General features: G+C 36.6%; 1 protein-coding gene across 13 annotated transcripts in view; it reads right to left on the bottom strand.

Moving 5' to 3' along the window:
* BCAS3 (BCAS3 microtubule associated cell migration factor) overlaps nt 1-13,966 on the bottom strand; it is a 553,048-nt gene that overhangs the window by 142,120 nt on the left and 396,962 nt on the right. Inside the window, exons 24-26 of one of the 13 annotated variants that reach the window (XR_006728830.1) lie at nt 12,262-12,383; nt 8,597-8,777; nt 5,116-5,263 (exon numbers count right to left, since the gene is read on the bottom strand). The exons of 10 other annotated variants lie outside the window; for them this stretch is intronic. The gene's annotated coding sequence lies outside the window, so the exon portion shown is untranslated. Of the gene's footprint in view, nt 1-5,115; nt 5,264-8,596; nt 8,778-12,261; nt 12,384-13,966 lie in introns of those variants that run through there. 2 more of the 13 variants (XR_006728831.1, XR_006728832.1) reach the window with 2 other exon arrangements.

Raw genomic sequence — 13,966 nt, 5'->3', positions numbered from 1 at the left:
CACTCTGTGGAGATGTTTGCATGCAGGTGTTTGAAAATTTATATTTAAATGCTGCCTGTATTTCTCAAGTAATAATATCAACAGAATTAATATAGATCTAGAGGGAGTTCAGGAATCATCTAGTTGTATGCTTCACAAAATGTGAAACTGAAGAACAGAGAGGTGAAGTGTCAAAAGGACAGAGAGCTAGTTAGTAACAGAGACAAATAAAAACTCAACCAGATCCTTCATCCAGAACAAGAAGAATCAGCTAAGCAAGTTCTTTTCTTTTGTACTATGACGCCAGTCACTACTGAAATATTTTCTCTAACGAATGAGTTTCAAAAGAGATTTGTTTCTCAAAAGAGTTAAAACATAAGACACAGGTGAAATGTAATCTTGTCCTCCATTCTCAGGAAGCGAGCTCCCAGAATTGAAAGGAATTAGATTAAGCCAAGGAGTAGATTAGGGAAAAGTATAATAATAGACAGTATGTGAAATTAATACTGGCTAGTTATATTTCCTGCTTATCTGCTCGAGTTATCAAAAGAGATCCCGATTAGTTCTATCTAGTGGGTGTAAGAGTGTGCAGGCTATATTTCTTTTTCTTGAAGGTAAACCAAAGCATTAAATATATGAAAGTGGTAAATCTTCTGAGATGAAATCAACAACAAGCTTGTTATTACCAGGTACTGGTTAGCACTTGTGTAGTACACTCTTAGCTAGTCCATGCTCTTTTGAATAGTTAGCTTTCAGTATTTTCCAGAAAGGCCACTGGCTTGTGGACCTGTTATTTCCAAAGAGCAGTCCATCAAAATATTCAGTGACCTTTGAAACTAGCCATGGAAGGAATCTTGGGAGGTCAGGTACAGTCTCTAGCCCACTGTGAAATCAAGCAATCACATGTAGCCACCATTTGTGCCTTTCACTTTAGGAGACATTCAGTTGCCGTAATTCCTCATTCGTCTCCCCTTTGCACTGCATTACTAAAGACCTTTCTCTGCTACCTTGGGACAATTATATAAAGGCAGAAGGCAGGGTTTAATATCTCACTCAATTCTTCCCTGCCTGCCTCCCTTATAAGCACATGCTGGGAGCTGTGACTTGGTATTCATGATGTACTAAACCACATTCAGAAAATTCAAAATACATGAGTTCTAATCTAGTCTCTGCCATTAAATGTGTATCTGTCCATATGTACATTCATCATTCAATGTCTTTCACCACTTTCAAAAACAACTGTAATTTTTTGTCAAAAATATGCAAATATAAGACAAAGACAGTTAAAGGTCAGGAAGAGAGAAGAGCTACAATGAAAGGAATGGGAAAAGGAGATATTAAATAGCAACTTGAGATAGGATGATTATAGCACTACTTTTGCTTTAAATTTCCTGTCAATTAAACAAATAATAACATTCTCTTCAAGTTTTACTTTTCTCATGTGGAAAATACACCGATACCAATTTAACAAGGAAAGGAAACTAACACTTATGCGCTAAATAGAGTGCTAAGTTCTGAGGAATACAGAAAAAGTATGACATGAGTCCTGCCTCAAAGAAGTTAACTATCTGGTTGAGATTCAATAGTAAAACATAAAGGCATTTGTATATAATATAATAAAAGAGATATTAACCAAATAAGGGAAAGGCTTTTGAAAGGAAGGACTTGAATATTACATAGATATAGGCAAATTTTCCGAAGGGAGCCCATACAAACAAAGCTAAGCAAATGCTACTGCCTAAGAATGGGACATCCACAAAGGCCAGTTCATTTTCTGGTGTGATTTCTAAGAGATGCTCAGAAATGGAAATTGGAAAGTAGCACCACTGAGTGTAATAATTGCCTTGGTTAGAGTTAAGGCTGGCATAATCTCATGGCCTAAAGGCAAAAATGAAGACACCTTAGGGTAACTCTACTATCTTAAATACACAAACATTTTATCTATATATTTTATATGTATATATTTTTATTTATACACATTTTACTATATTATTTATATATTCAAATATGTATATACAAAACTTTATTCTTTACCTTTTCTTTTGCTAATACAGCAGAATTTAGGTAGCTCTTTAAAGATATAGACATATCATTTTCTATAGTCAAGGAATTTATGGTTTATTACATATATCATCTTATTTTAAAACTATCTGAGCTTCAAAAGAGAATATCCTTCCAGTGGAACAGATATTTTCACAGGTATGCTTTTTGTATAATCTTTAAGGAGCAAAAAGTTGAGGATATAAATCTGTGAAGTCTAGAATATTCCTACTGAGTTTTACAAATGACAGAAAACAATAGTGTACCAGTTCTTTCTAACATTAGTTGCTTTGTTCCTCCTCATGGCCTCATAGAAAAGATTATTTGCAACTCTTCACATCCTTATAAAATATTCAGACTCTTCAATGAAACGAGTTTCCCACATTGTGGAAACACCCACACAGCAAACTGCAACAGTGAATGAAACGGATTATAGTCAGATCTTTGACAATATTAACTTTATGCTAAGGTCCTGCTCTGCTGGGCAGCTTTCTCTCCTAATCTATGCCTGAAAACTTTTACCCAGTCAACATACTCTGGACCTTCGATAAGCTGTTGAGTGGTTATTTGACTTATAACATTTCATGTGTGGGAACAGACTGGTGTAAGTACAATGATGGTTCCCTGGCTGAAATGTCAGAGGCATTTCTTGATGGAGAAATGACCTGGATGCAAAACTAAAATCCTCAATGTAATGATGCATATTTCCTACCAGACCAATGCACATCTGTAAAACCACCCTCAGGAGAGCTTGTCTGCCTTTCTCAGTCACCTCTGTTGTTGTGGATAGTGCTCTTTTCAGCCAATAGCTCTTACATGGAACAACACTCACTTTAAATCAGCTTTCAAACAGCTACTCATCCAAGGGAGGCCAACTCAAAAGGGCTCCAACTGGCAGCTAGAGACATGATGAAAGAAGGAAAAAGGGATACAGTGGGAGAATGGCTCTCAAAGAGGCAGGAAAGTCTCTGGATGTCCATGTTTGAAAAGTCCTGTGGGTCGCAAGTACGGTCAGTAAAGAAGCACAATCCTTTGGTAGCCAACTGGATTATGATCTGAACTAACCAGACGATGATTACTGATTATGGAGTGGGGGAAAGGCAAGAGGGGCTGGTCCCAGCACTTCTTTTGGATAACTTTAATGTCATTCCATTTCTTCTGAACAAATGAGAATGCCTTCAAATGCTACTCTCTACAACTGATTTCTCTCGCCTTTTCTCCTGTTCTCCACCCAGAGCTGGGATCCTAGCTCAGGGAGGCTCCAGCTCATCTCATCATCTCTGTGGGTATGGGTTAAGTTTGTCTTGATCGAATTGGAGATAGAATCATTTGTTTTGCTGAATGAGGTTTACACATTATTTCATTTCCCCATGACAACCTATACCTACCTACAAAAAAAGAAAATGCTTGTCAAAAGAGTTCTGTATTTTTTGTTTTCATTTTTTTTTTTTTTTGCAGCACTCCTGGCCATGAGATGGGATGAGAGTGTGCTAGTAGCTGAAAAAGTTCCTTTGCTCTCTTCCCTCATTCAAGTATGTTATCATCAGGGTTATGGAAATTCTTTGTGATTCTATTTAGTAGCTACCCCTGAAATTACCTCTGCCAAGAAGTTCGCTATTATTGCCACCGCACAGGCTGTGCTTAGCACCTGATCACAAAGCAATTTCAGCGACAGGTCCTGGATGAGAACTTAGTGAATCTGAGGCTTTTACTGATAATATGTTACACTTAAGCACCAGGTATGAATTGGGGAAGAAAATCAGAATCCATACTTCTTAATTCTGGGTCTATCTTTCAAGCCTTGACTCTAATATTCACTCCTTTAAGAATTCTAGATATCATTTGATAAATTATAAAGGTAAATTTCTAAATGGTTCCAAAAGAAGTCTGCATTCAGAGTTAATAAGTTAATAATAATTTTCTATATCAGAAAAACTACAGGTTTCCTTATTCTACAACAGGATCAAATCCACCAGGTTACTTCACTTCCCAGGAGGTAAGTTACTCCTCTCCATGACAGGATGACATTAACTTCCACCACAGTGATGAGGTGAACACCTATCAGGTCAGTGGGTTCCAACAATTGTGATGAGATACAGATAATTTTTCACCTTCCTCCTTTTCTATACTTCTGTAAAATCTGACACAGTCCCTCTGTAACTGATGGAATCAACTCCAAAATCTGGTGAATTTCATGTCTAATTAAAGCACTCTCCAAAACTTTCCTGCATGGGTTGAAGGCGGACCACATCGAACTAGATTTCTGTTCAGCCTCTTTAAGAAGTAGTGGCAGCAGCTCTCTTACAAAATGGTCCAGGGAAGCCACCTAAAAGGGTGGGTGATCTTCATAAATGGACAGGAAACAGAAAAGACGAATATTGGGCGGATGACGGATCCCTTAACTGGCCTTCAAGATACAAGCTGTTCTATTAAACATAGGGCCATTATGCTGGCTGGCCATCCACTTTAAACCCCAGAGTGATTAAAATGCTGGCAGGAAATGAAAGCTCTCTATTGAAGGTCCTTCCCTGAGGTCCTAATTTCAAACCAAATTTTACAGCACCGCACAGGAACAAAGGAAGCCCAGTCTTCCAAGTCTTCTTTTTGTCACTTTGGACAAAGACACCCCCTCATACTCCTCAAAGAACAATGGCCTCTGTAGAGCCACAGCCACGCCAAGAATGGGCACAAACCATACAGAAACACATTTTAAAAATACATTTTACACTGCCCTTGACATTTCGGATAAATAGAAACCACTGCACTGAAATTCCAAATATTTCATCTTTTCCCTCCTCCCCTTGCCTTTATAATGAGAATTTTCCTATTCTCCCAATCTACTTGATCTTTGACATTTTGGCCTCTGTGAATGGAGGACACAGTAGAGTAGTCAAATAAATTAATTATTCAGATAATTGCATTTTATTAAAATAATCACTGTAACCGAGATAATCACATGATTCTCACCAACAGAAGACAGCAAGGATGCCTACAAATCTTTTTTAATTGAAACAACTGTGGAGTCATTCCTACTCCACAGTCCACTCTAAGCAAGCCAGGGAAAATACATTATCAGAACGAGATTTTTTTTTTTTCTTCACTAGCTGTTGTTTCGGGGTGGCCTTTTTTTTCTTCTTTTTCAGCAAAAACAGCTTTTATGTTTTTACTGAACCACTTCAGATTCACTCTTCCACACAGTGGATGTTTACTTGGATTTGGCAGGCTGAGAACAGCTGGTTGTTTCCTAACAAATGGAACATGAGACCATATGTTTCAACATTTAAGCAATTTTGAACTAGAGGTATAATTCTGAGTGTCCTTTGTTGAAACTGTACATTAAATACCCAAAGGATCTGGGCTATACAAGAGATACAGCCTTTTTTTTAAGCACTTTTCCCTTAGCAACAAAACCACTCCACACCACTTATATCATAGACTTATATGGCAAGTTTGCAGAGAGCACTGTGAGCTGACGACGGCCCTGCTTCAGGGGCAGCTGTATTTTAAACAGGAAAAGACAGCTAAGCAGACCTTTTCCTTGTAATTCTGTTTGGGAACAAAATGTGTCTGAGGCTTTCTTTGGGGAGTATCAACAACATGGATACCTGCTTTGCTCATAGAAGGATGGATCTAGTAGATTTACAAAAGGGAGTTTCCCATATTAGCATTTAAGATGACCATGTGCTTTGTTTCCCCCTCTTTCTTTTTAGAGCATCATCAAATTCAGCTGGGCTAATGAGAGTCAAGTCAGTCAAGTTGAGGGTAAGCAATATCCAAAACAGAAGAAAAACCCTCAGTTCTTTAATGAAACAACTATCACATTTCTTTCATTTGGTGCTTCAATATTATTCATTAATAATGTTAGAAAATGAAACTATGGATTTGAAGTCAGCCTGAGTCAGAGCATTTGCAAGCCTCTAGTAGAACACCAAGAAGAAAATTCTCGTCCCTGAAGAGTCCAGCTTTTGAAAAATGCAATACAGTGAAAAGTCAAATACATGTAAATAGGTAATATAATAACTAAAATACCAAACACAGGGAAGTAGAATAGGAAGCCACTGGCCTCTAGGAAGTTCCCACCCCAAATGTAGATTTGAAATAGTAAGTAGAATTTAATAAATTTTATATGCCACTTTCTAAAAGATTAAATGAGAGTCATTTATTAAGACATAATAAGTGAAAGGTATATGATCAATATTACCTCCTAAGTTTTTTATTTTCTCCAGGTTCTTACATGGAAGTAAGACTAACAGTAATTTTTCTCCTCTAATTCCATTTAAGTGCAAGGATCTTACTGAGAATTTGTTGCAAAGCCAATGCCTTTGGCCATGTTACTAACAAGATTTCAGCAAAAACAAAAAATATATTCCCCCCACCGCTTCTCACCAAGCAAGACACAAATACCTATGTACACCATTCCTTAGTTCAAATCTCACAACTCTAAGAAAACTTTTAAAAATGGACCTTCTGCCCGCATAATTTCCTGGGGCCATGTGAGAGGGCAGATTTTCTCCTCCTCTGGATTCTGGTGCAACATATGGACTGCTTGGGGTGGGTGTGAAGGGGCAGTTATATTCATACTTTTAACATGCTGACCACTGTACACGGAAATATGTATAAAAACGTTCACTGCAGTTTTGTTTGTAAAAGCAAGAAGTTTTAAACAACATCTGCAGGGAAGCCATTAAAGAGATTATTATGCCTCCACACGACAGAATACCACGAGAAGGGGCTGGGCGATTAGGAGCCAGAGCACCTTGGTTTGAGTCTTGTTGTGGCATTTACTGTCTTTGTAAACTTGGACATATTTGTGACCTTTCTTTAACTTAGTTTTTCCATCTGTCAAAGAAGAATAACAGTACCAATATCTTAATGTTATGATGAAGAGTAAATGAATTAATACATGCCTACCTCTAGAAATGTTAGGCATTATTAACAGGCAGACAGTAAGGAGGATAAAGTAGATCTATAAGTACAACAAGTACTGACAGGGAAACAATGTATACTGGTGAGAAAAAAACATAGGCTAAAGAACATTTGATATAGCAGTATGAGGAACAGGGAAGAAAATCTGGAATTTCTGTTCTTTATGCATGCAGCCAATAAAAGTTTAAGGAACATCTCTGCTATCCTTGAAACACTACAAGAGTTTATATGCAGAGAACTTCAAAAAGGTGCTAAGAACAAATAATACTGTGTTTTCAAATAAATGGGTACTCAAAAAATATACTCCTTTTGTAGCTTACATGTCACTTGTTGCCCTAATGCCTCTAAGGCAAAATTATTTTGGATCAATACAGAAATCTTTAAAAAAAATCCAACCTGATAGTATCAAAGTAAAAACTGGTACATTAATAAGGGAACCCCCCAATTTTCAATTTACTAATATAAAAATACAGTTTTAGTTAATGTTATAGTTACTCACAGTGCCACAAAGGAACTGTTGTAATATATATATATGTATCTATATACACAAAACAAGTTAAATACGTTCTTACGTATTATAAAACACAAAGAAAGTTATTCCCAGAACTACAGAATCATCTAGACAGCTCTGATTGAGAATATGGGGAACACGGCAGACAGGAACAAAGAATGCCTCAGGCTGCCCTGCGCATATCAGCTGTTCATGTGTCTGGTCATACTCCAGTTTATGTGTCATGGTGTACACCACCAGTGTTAATGTGTCAATGACTAAAACTCAGTTTAAGATCCTATTTCAAAGGCAATGATTCCATTGTGTTTACTCAAGCTTTTGCCAAGATCATGACTTACACATCTAAATTTGTGTGGGATTCACTCATTCATTCATTTATCCAACAAACGTTTATTAATAATAAATGTCTATAGCTAGAGTGCTAAAAAAAGAGGGGCCTACACAAACTTTTACTGACTAAAACTTGTGTTCTCCAGATAAATGAAAAAAAAATAAAGAAGTAAAAGAAAACTAGAATTTAGGAATATGTTAACTGCTCATCTCAGTTGACTCTTTAGGTGGAAAAAAAGTTCAAATTCTACTGGTCTGATGGGTACAGATCCCTAAAAGAGCTCAGGGAAAATGAATTATCTTCCTAATTAAACAGAAAGGCTACCTTTTTTATTGCATTTGCCTTACCTTCTGCTCCTGAAACAGTTCACACCCTAAGAATACAAAGACTATTCAGGTATTCAGTACCTAGGTACACTCCACACCTCCTACAAAGCTTAGGAAACTTTAAATTAGCCATTTTAAGACTAAACAGAGTGGGAAAAGCATGCTGGTCAAGGGTCTTAAGAACATAAAAGAAGCACATTCTCTGATGAGTAGCCCTTTCTCCTGCCCCGCTTCACTCTAGACCAATGGCAGGGTTAGGAGGCACTACAGCATGTGGTAACAATCACAAAGACCAATTTGTTCTGAGTATGTCAAGGTCAATGACATTATGGCTGAGGAGACTGTCTTGAGTCCTGGAAGTCTGCAATAGTTCCTGAATGTCACACAGGATCACCTATGGTGTTTGTTTGCCATTTCCTTCACAGTAGCTCTCTCAACAGCTATCTTTCTGGTAGAATTAGAAGTATGCAGAAATGAAAATACCTCATTCTGGTGGTCTTCTGTTGGTCAACAAATAAATGCTACTGATGTTGACAATGTGGGAGGCCCACCAGGAAGTCCAGCTGGATATGTTGAAATATAACAATTTTTCCTAAAACATATTTTATCAGGAAACTGGTCTCTGGCTGTATCCAACTTAGGATATACTCTGTCTGTTCTGGCTCTAGAAGACAGAAAAAGAGGAAAGAAATAATACCTGTTTTTCTGTTTCATTTTTTTTGTTGTTGTTTTTTCCTTTCAGTTTTAACCTTTTATTGACAGGTAGAAAAGAGAAAAATAATACTTCTTGCATTTCCTAGACAAATAGGTTCCAAAGAAAGTCACTTTTTAATAAGAGAAAGAATCTTGCAAATTTGCCTCTATTTTAACAGTAGGCTTGGAAGATAAACAAAATGGGGTAATCCACTGCATACTTATTAGTACTTGCTACTTAATTTCTTCTCATTGTGGACCAATAGTTACCCTTTGATTTCAGGTGGAATCATCCTTCCTTAATTTTTATCCTAGTACTCTTTAATTTTTCATCAAATTTTTCTAAATGTTTAATAAGTTCCAAAGCATTTTTTCATTCTCAGCCAAGGTAAACACTGAGAAATTAATGGAAATGAGACTTAAAGAAAAATACCCTGGTGCTGTGTTTTTAACAGCAATTATATTCTAGAAATATTTAATGAAAGGGCTATAAATTCTGTTTTTAAGAAAGTTACAACGATGAAGCAACAACAAATTTTGTTATTTTTAACATGGGTATTTCAGTTTAAAAAGATTCCACTCAATGTTTCCCAAATTCAATTTTTCACATAATGCTCAGTCTAATATGAATGTGGGAAAAAAAGACAAATCCAAACATAGAATATTATTTTCAAAAAATAGTGAACTAAATGTAAAGGTCCCGTAAAATGTGATATCTAGATTTTTCTGAACTCGTTCACATGACCTTCATTCTATTTATAGAAATGCAGCAATTCCCATTTGAATATAGAGCAATACCTTGTAGGAGAATTTGGTTTAGCATAAATAAACTTGAGAAAAGTGTTGACTTAAAAATAAAACACTGGAAGAGGAGGGAGGGCTTTCCCCCCTCTGTGAAAATTTCCGGAAAAGTTGTAAACAAAGGCAGGTTTGGCTCAGAGACTGAGTGACTCTAGTGAGCTGAGGAGGATGAAGAGTATATCAAACCTCCCAGAGTGAGGAAATGTTTGTAAAACAGTTAGTAAATCACAGGCAGCTAGGGTCACCATGCTGAACAACCCGGGGACACGCTGCCAAAATCCCAGCTGTGTAAGAAGGGGGCCGGGCACTGCTTCACAGCTTGAACCCCATTTTGAAGGATCTCTTGGTTCCATTCTCTGCCCTTTCCCTCTGTCACTTCAGAGCTCTGATGGCTACACGATTAATTAGCTCTGGGCCACAGGGCAGTGCTGACTATTCCTATTGAGTGCCAAGGTGAGGGTACTAGCACAACTGAAAACATTCTCTGCTGAGTGATACTGATTGAGCCTTTGGTCCTAGGGACAAGGCTGAAAGTTCCAGCTGGGAAGAAAGAATCACACTCAACCTGAAATTAAAAAAAAAAGTTACAAAGACGAACAGAAGGCAAAATATGTAACTGTAAGTTTCCACAACTTTTGAAATATCTTTTCAAGTGTTTTTTGATCACTATTCTCCTTCCTAACTCTTCTATGGTACATCTGTTATTCTTTTTCTGATTTTACGGCAATGGAAATGTGGAAACTGTTAAGATCTTCATAAACTGTCTTCTTTTGTGTCCCTCTTATCCCCCAGAAGTCAGGAAGATAAAAACAAAATAAAATAAAAATAGTAATGAAGAACCGCTCAGGGAGAGATAAGGGAGGATGCACTTTGGAAGACTCCTCCTGTCAACTACTCTAGGCAGAAAGTTCTTCCAGACTAGACTTAGACTTAGTTCTATTAATTATTCTTCTTTAGTCTCCAAAAATAAATTTTTAAAAACTGCATATTCTTTCTCTACAACAAACTCTGCCCATACAGAGAATGTTAGTATGCCCTTAAACCAGGGTATAGAAGAGGGATAATTAATGGCTTAAAAAGTTTTTTAAAATGAGAAGTATGGTAATAGACGAAAATGTATATTTTTAAAAATATTAAATGAAAAGAAGGTAGAATAGACCAAAGCATGTACCCACTAACTACAACCAGCACAGACCAAAGATAGACACAGTAAGGCACTTACATTAAAAAAAAAAGAAGAAGAAAAGAAAAAGAAGTCTTGAAATTGTGAGGGAAAAAATTCTTCCCATTCAGATCTAGGAGCTACTGAAAATATAAAATTTTAAAAAAAGATTTTTTTGAATACAGAGTAAGAAAACTTCTCCAGCAACCATATAAAATGTAATATTAGTCCTAATGCACAACTGAGGAAGATCACTTTAGTCACAATGCCGATACTGTAAATATACACCTGTTTAGAGAAAATTCTGCACCTTGATTACCTAAATTGAAATAGGACAGATACGTGAAGGGATTCTTTACTGTTGAAAAGCTATTGACTTAATCTATGAGCTATTCAGGCTATTTATTTCTACCACTGATTCATTACTTTTTTTCTTTTGAAAACTCAGACCATCTGAGAGTAACAAAACCCGTGCTTTTGAGTTACTTTTCTGGGTTGGTGTTGAGTCAGACACACTCTCAGCTCATCTCTCATATTCTTATGATAATGGAAGGCTAATGGTGATGCCATATAATTCTCAGTTTTTCTTTTTAAAAATTAACTTGGCCTATCCAGAGATTGAACAAGATTTTGGGCTTGATGGTATGATATTCCAACCAATGGAGTAATTAGCCCAGAAGAAAAACAAGGAAAATCAGAAGGAAAGTAAACTAAACAATTAAAAAATCAAATAAATAATTTTTAAAAAAGAGCAAATGAAGAGGGGGAGGAGAAGGAAAGTAAACTCTTTGTCGGGAGCTTTAATAAATGCTTTGAGTAATGCTTCAAGGCAGTTGAGAAAAGCATGGACTTTGGAACCAGATCCAGGATCAAAATCCTGACCCCAACCTATTAGCTGTGTTAGATTGTGCAAAACATTTCAGATATCATCAGTTTCCTCATCTGCAAAATGGGGATAAAAATCACTACCTACTAGGAGTGTTGACAGAACAAAATGTGATACTTCTGAAAGTACCTGGAATAATGTCTGGTACTAAAAATTGTTAGCTTCCTTTCCCCCTCATTGGAAAGTATACAAAGCCTTTTTCTTTAAAAGTCCATAGATTTTTCAGATGGAAGAAGGAATGTACTCCATGAAGTGAGCCACACTACTCTCTCTCACCATTAACCATAACCTGAGCAAACTCTCTGGGGCTTCAAGTCTCTCACCTCCTCTAGCACCACATTTGTTACAGGCTAAGTCAACAGGACTCCTTTGAGCCTCAAAGAAGAGAGTATATCCCTCAAAATAAGTGGACATGACTCAAACTTTGGATATTTAGCTATTTAAACATGTTGCTCACAGCTCATGTTCCCAGCTTGAGGAATTCCTCTTGGATCCTTTCTCTCGTGGCAATGGATGGTTTCCACATTACATTCTTTGCCCCCTTATTCAGCTGGCAAGCCAGATAAAATCAAAACAAATTCGGAACAAACACACACAAATACATACACTTCAGCGTCCTTGTGAGTCAGACAAGTGGATGATTAATATGGAATGGGAGTACGATTAGCACTGGTAGCCCTCCTCACTCTGACTTTGCAGCTAGTAGATACCTGGAGATGTCAGGTAGTCTGCATTTGAAAAGAAATTGCTGTCACTGTTTGATTTTAGATTTGGGTTAAAATTTATTTATTTAAACACTAAGCTCTTAATGTTTTCTAAAAGCAAGATCTCATAATTTTTATCAAACTAAAAGACAACTGAATAAGAACATAATTTTTCTTACTATTTGTCCTCTTTTGTTCTGTCTGGTGAATAGGTAAACAGTACTTTCCGAGTAAGAATTAAAGACAAACACCCATCCTGGTAAAAATGACTTAGAGCTGCTAACTTGGCTTTAAAAGCCTATATAAGGATTTTTAAAATTTCTAACGGACATTCTTGGGCTGAGGCAGGAAAGGGGAAAGGTACCCCATCAAAAAAGGGCATTTTCTAATTCTATTTGGAATTTCAGTATAGTAGAAGACTCAGACAGGTAAATTGTACCTGGCCCTATTGGTGTGACAAAGAAATAAAACCCAAATATTGGCTGAAACAGAAGACAGATAACAGTAAAAAGATATTAACGTAATAAGTGAGCCAGCCAGCCACACAACTGAGGATATCTTACCACCACCGTCACTGACAATTGAAAGCAATACGCTCCAGTCCTAAAGTCACCCAAATAGGCATATCTGGGAGGTTGCAAAGCATTAGGATCCAGGAGGCTAATATTCCATACCAGCTCTGCCATTTATTTATTAATACTATATGGCCTTGGGAAAGTTGAGGATATTTTCTGAAGCTCAAGTCCCTCCATTATGAAATGAAGATGACAATTTCTCTTTCAGGAAGTTGCTATGGCTATAAAATAATAAATGTCATGATGCTTTGTCAATAATAAGTGCCACATTGATGTTAGTTGTTACTATTATCAAACAACATACTCACCAATAAGGTGAGAATAATAGGCTAAGCAACTAATTTTATTGATCTAATTCTCATTCACTTAGATCACTTTGACTGCCTCAGATATCTTAAGCCAGCTGCCTTGGGACTTAAATAAAAATTTTTATCACTAAGTCAACAGTAAGTTCTAAGTTGGTTTTTTGCTTTTGTGTTTTTTTGTTTATTTGTTTTAAAGAGAGGTTAAGAAATGGAGGAGTGTAACTTCAAACTGGCTTAAACAGGATGCTGTAGTTAGCTTTGTTCAATTTTTCCCAAGCATGTTTCTATTTAAAATTATCTTTTTGCATTATTCTGGAAGAGAGGGTAACTTATCTCATCCAAAATTGGTGTTTTCAATTTCCTTATATAACAAGGCTTGAATGTTGTGGAGGAAGTAGGCAAAAAGGAAAGAACCAAGAAAGATCAAAAAGCAAGAGACCTATAACCTGTAAGGTTAAGAGGTTATGACCCTAGGGCCCTGAAGTAAGGTGGATGTCTAGAAAGATATTTTCAGGTAGTTTTAAGAAAACTAACTTTCGGGGCTTTTTGAAAAAAGATAGAGATAGGATCTAATGCTGAATACACTTACAAAGATCATAGGGATCCTATCAAAATTAAGCTGTCACTGCTGTTTGAGAAGGGAACTATAGTATTAGTAATTCATTATCCTTTGAGTTCACTGTTTAAAATTAACACTTGTCCTCCCTGAAAGTATTTACTGAATAAC

Source organism: Lemur catta, chromosome 15 (assembly GCF_020740605.2).
Source record: "Lemur catta isolate mLemCat1 chromosome 15, mLemCat1.pri, whole genome shotgun sequence".
In the NCBI taxonomy this organism is placed as follows: Eukaryota; Metazoa; Chordata; class Mammalia; order Primates; family Lemuridae; genus Lemur; species Lemur catta.
The sequence above is the reverse complement of the archived record's forward strand: the minus strand, read 5'-3'. Positions and strand labels throughout refer to the sequence as shown.